The sequence below is a fragment of the Berghia stephanieae genome, chromosome 10 (assembly GCF_034508935.2).
Source record: "Berghia stephanieae isolate SIO BIC M18660-M18661 chromosome 10, UCSD_Bste_1.3, whole genome shotgun sequence".
In the NCBI taxonomy this organism is placed as follows: Eukaryota; Metazoa; Mollusca; class Gastropoda; order Nudibranchia; family Aeolidiidae; genus Berghia; species Berghia stephanieae.
This window is the reverse complement of record NC_088369.1, coordinates 42,700,971-42,705,970: the sequence shown is the minus strand read 5'-3', so window position 1 is coordinate 42,705,970 and position 5,000 is coordinate 42,700,971. Positions and strand designations below refer to the sequence as shown.

Below are 5,000 nucleotides of genomic sequence, written 5' to 3'. Positions count from 1 at the left end.
GTTCTGGTTTAATGTATTACATTGTGAGTATTGTTTTAATCCATTCCAGTATTGCGACCAATGAACACATCCTGAATAGCTTCAACAGTCATGACGTCACTTCCCTTCTAATGACTCATGGTAACTTAGTAAATGGCTCTAAACTATCGGAACAATGGCGGATGCCCTTATGAAATATTTCTCCGACGAGCATAAAAGCGTATCCAGATGAAAAAAAAACCCATTATAAATCTGATATATGTTTTGACTTTTACACATTCTGATCACATGATATATGGAAAGTTCTAGTCAGCATGAAGAATAAAAAATACCGATTTTCTTTGTTTAGAAGCACGATGGCCGCCATTGCTTGGTGACGTGACATCAGACTTGAATCAAATTCTGTAGAGAGAACAAAATTGACGTCACTCGCCTCTTTGTTATTGTTTTAGCCAGCTTTTTTTATGAGTAGTTCTCAGTAAATTTTAACAGACAAAAGATGCTGCACGCTTGGCTAAGAAGCTCACAACATTGCCACCCTGAAGAACAGCGGACCAACACACAAAACTATGTGTAACCTTTAACATTTATAGATAGTATGCGCTTGGCTTAGAAGCTCATAACATTGCCATCCGGAAGTATAACGGACCAACACACAAAACTGTGTGTATCCTTGAACGTTTATAGCCAGGTTAATACAGTTCAGCGAACATTACTCATAAACGCGGATGGCAAAAAACAATAACAAAGACCTGAGTGACGTCATCTTCGAACTATCTATAGTCTGGTGAATACAGTTTAGTGAGAATTAATCAAAAACGGGGAAGGCAAAAAAAAACACAAAAACAAACACCCGAGTGACGTCAACTTCATTCTATCCATTACATGGTATTTTTTTCATCCATTTCATTATAGATAGTATGCGGTTGGCTAAAAGGCTCACGACATTGCCAGTATAAGTAGAACATGTTTTGACTTTTATACGTTCTGATCACATGACATATGAATAGTTCAAGGCATCATGAAGAATAAAAAGTACCGATTTTCTTTGTTTAGAACCAGGCTGTTCGCCGTTGCGTGACGTCAGACTATTGAATCCAATTTGATTCAGTAGTCTGATATCACGCACCCGGCGGCAATCTTGGTTCTATACAAAGAAAATGATTACTTTATATTCTTCATGCTGGCTAGAACGTTTCATATGCCTTGTGATCAGAATGTGTAAAAGTCAAAACATGATCAAATTTATGGGATTTTTTTCTCTGGATACGCTTTTCTGCTAGCCAGAGAAATATTTCATCCGGCGTCCGCCATTGTTCCGATAGTTTATAGCCAGTGTTACTAAGTTACATTGCGTCATTAGGAAGGAAGTGACTGTTGAAGAGTATTGAGAAGCCCTTTTAAATGTTATCAAAAATCACTTAAAGATTTTGAAAAACATGATACTGATATCTCTTTTTAAATCTTACTCACAGGAAAGTCCTTAAACTTGTTAAGCTCCACACAGTTGGGACACAACGCCTTCATCATTGGAAGGGTGTCAGAAGGCACGGGTGCCACAACTAACAAAAACAACACCAGAAAAACACAACTTGTCTTCTCCATGTTCCTTTCGACTTCTGATTTTAAAACGCAATAGCAACACACCGGAGCTTGTTGTTTTGTTATCAAAATTGTTTGACATGGTTCAATGGTTATTATTAGCAATCACTTGCTACAAAAAACTGTACAATTGGGAACAATTGTTGCAAACGAAACTGTCCCTTTATGACGGTTTTGCAATAAGAAAGTAAATTACTCAAAATTTTCCAAACTGAAAGTGCAACATTTCAAGTTATAGTAAACCGTTGTCTTTGTTAAATTATTTTCTGACAATTACCTAAAAATTGCGTCACAATGCACAGTGACGATCACCAAAAGTAAGTGAAAAGAGATTTGATATCAATAGTTGGATGAATTGTGGTAAGAGAGAATACAATGGTTTGTGTATAACGAAAGTAAGAAGTACCAACGTCAAGATAAGCAGAGTGAGAATTGTGAAGTAAGACAATAGGTACGTATGTAAAGAATAATGCAATGTATATAACTAAATACTTTAGGGACACTTAAACTCTCTCTCATATATATATATATATATATATATATATATATATATATATATATATATATATAATCGTGTTGGATACACATATGGTACGAATAGTGCTCGACATGTAACAATGGAGCGAATTATTGAGTCGTCTACATCGATCTTTCAGGCTTTCCAGCCATCGTCAGGACTGTGTGTTACATGATTTTGGTTTGTTGTGTGTTGTTGTTGCTTGTTGAAGTGGTTCCGTATGTTTGTAGTTGATTAGTAAATGTTTTCGACTATGTGGGCAGCTGTTGGATATCTAATTTTTCGTGTTGAGTGTGGCTTCATGAGGGTGTTTGATTATAGTATATTTTTCTTCCAGGCATGAAATGCTGTGGTCTAGCTTGTCTTTTAATTTCCAAATGTGTTCGCTGAGTATTGTAGATTTTTTTTTGTTGGTGTTTCAAAAGGTTGAGGTGTGGAGGTTGTATCTTGTTTTGAAATCATTTTCCGTTAGTCCTACATAGTTTTCCTGCTTGTTTGTTTTAGTTTCGGTGACTGTGGCTTGGTATATTAGACTGGATTCTAAACATTGTTTGTTTAGCGGGCAATGCTCCTTATTTCTGCAGTTGCATTTTCTGGTGGGTGGGTTTTGCTCTTGTCGGTGGTTTTAAAATATTTTTTTTGTTGTGGCTTGAAATTATTTGTTCTATGTTGCGCATACAAGAGTTCTATCAATCAGACTTTAAACGGTTAAGATTACACATCGTTTTTTTTTAGTACGTTATATCGGCTGGCGTATGTATAAGTATTTTACCTAAACGCATAGCATCAATAAAAGGAATGAAGTTTGAAATTTCTCGACTATTTCTTATTGTTTTTAGACCGCCAAGTGGGTGATTAGTTCTCACTCACTCAATTCTATCTATTATCAGACTACAGACATTATAGGTCACACACAGTTTTGCGTTGTGGTACGATGATCTCGTGGACAGAGCTGGTGGGTAATAGCCTTCAACACTCGTAATGTCACTTCCCTCGTAATGACGCATGGTAACTTTGTAACTGGCTCTAAACTATCAGAAAACTGGCGGACGCCCTGATGAAATATTTCTCCGACGAGTGATTAGTGTTGATGTGTATTGTGATGTGCTCTCATGTTTATATTATGAGTGTGTGTGTGTGTGTGTGTGTGCATGCGTGTAGGTGTGTTGTGTGTTGTGTGTACATGTGTGTGTGTGATATTGTAGTGGAATGTGGTTGCGGCGGGGGGGGATGCGCGGGGGGGGAGGGAAGAGGGGGAGGAGGGGTATAATGGGGTCAGGAGGGGGGGAAAGGGGGGGGGGAGGGGGGAGGAAAGGGGGGGGGGAGGGGAGGGTTATTTGGCCTTTTGCGTTTTGAGCTTGAATTTGTTAAAGTGTCTGCACATTGTCATCAGTTCAGATCTTTTGTTTAAGGTGCTATTGTTTCTGTAGTTGTGTAGTAAAATCTCCAGTTTTTCTGTCAGGCATAAATTGCATTTTCTAGCACCGCATCTGTAGGGGCTGCTTTGCTTGACGACCTCCCAGGTTATTGTTGGTGTTTTTTGTGTGTTTATTTGTTCCCAATAGTGCATTGCTAATTTGGTGCTTTTTGCTTTGCTTTCATGTGTTATGGAGGCTTTGTGGTTGTTGTATCGTGTTTTGAATGAGGGTTCTGTGCTGCCGATGTATTGTGCTGCGGTGTTATCAGTGGTTATGGTGGCTTTGTAGACTATGGCGGTTTTTTGGCAGTTTCCTTTAAGAGGGCAATTGTCTTTCTTTCTGCAGTTACAGTTGTCTTTATTTGTATTGGTGTTGTTGGGTTCGGACATTACAATGGATTACGCCGACTGAAGAAGTGTAAAAAACACAGAAATGAGTCGTCTCGGCCAAAAAAATGTGAGTGAAAATTTGCATTATATATATGTATATATATATATATATATATATATATATATATATATATATATATATATATATATGCTATAGAATGAAGTTGACGTCATTCGGGTCTTTGTTATTGTTTTTTGCCATCCGCGTTTATGAGTAATTCTCACTAAACTGTATTGACCAGACTACTACAAACGTTTAAGGTTACACATAGTTTTGTGTGTTGGTTCGGTATACTTCCGGATGGCAATGTTGTGAGTTTCTTAGCCAAGCGCATACTGTCTCTATCCAGGCTCTTCTCTGTCTTTGTCTTGGAATGAGATTGCTTTCTTTTCTCCATGCCCTGGTCGGAGTCCTTGGCTGAGAAGAAACAGTCAAGCGTAAAGTGTAACTTTTGGAAGGTGATATTTTCTTCCTTGCAAATCATCTCTGCGGTTATGTGGTCTAGTGGTATGACACTCGCTTTCGGATCGGAAGGTCCTGGGTTCGAGCCTCGCTCGGCGCATAGTTGAGTCCTTGGAGAAGGCTCTTTACTCACATTCTCTCACCGTACTCAGGTGTAAAATGAGTACCTGGCCGTTAACAGCGTTGTCTCTGTCCCAAAAATTTGTAATATCGCCTGACAGGCGTCATGTCTCGTCCTACATGTTATGTGTTGCTGTTGGCCAGGGACCCCTTGTAAAGCGCTTTGAGCACGTTTAGTGGATATTGCGCTACATTAAAGCTCAAGTTTATGTACTGATAGTCATGTGTGTTTTAAAAAAACGAAAAAAAAAACAACAAAACAACACATCTCTTAAACATTTGAATGTATTCCTTTTATTTGGATCCTGTGCATGTGTCTGGATGAGACTTTTTGGTGATCCCAAAACTAGACCTTAGTACGTTGATGGCTTTTTGAATATAGATAGAATGCGCTTGGCCAAGGAGTTCACAACATTGCCATCCGGAAGTAGAACGGACCAACACACAAACTCTGTGTAACCATGAACTTTTATAGTCTGGTTAATACAGTTTAGTGAGAACAACTCACAAAC

The 5,000-nt window shown here is 38.5% G+C and overlaps 2 long non-coding RNA genes across 4 annotated transcripts in view; both read right to left on the bottom strand.

Moving 5' to 3' along the window:
- Window positions 1-1,626, bottom strand: part of LOC144981168 (uncharacterized) — a 6,463-nt gene extending 4,837 nt beyond the window's left edge. Inside the window, exon 1 of one of the 2 annotated variants that reach the window (XR_013647033.1) lies at window positions 1,453-1,626. This is a non-coding gene — a long non-coding RNA (uncharacterized LOC144981168). The remainder of the gene's footprint in view (window positions 1-1,452) is intronic. The other variant, XR_013647032.1, reaches the window with a different exon arrangement.
- Window positions 1,627-4,759: 3,133 nt separating this feature from the next.
- The window catches only part of LOC144981167 (uncharacterized), a 9,035-nt gene continuing 8,794 nt past the window's right edge, over window positions 4,760-5,000 (bottom strand). For both annotated transcript variants that reach the window (XR_013647031.1, XR_013647030.1), the window contains exon 3: window positions 4,760-5,000. This exon is cut by the window's right edge and continues 1,521 nt beyond it. This is a non-coding gene — a long non-coding RNA (uncharacterized LOC144981167).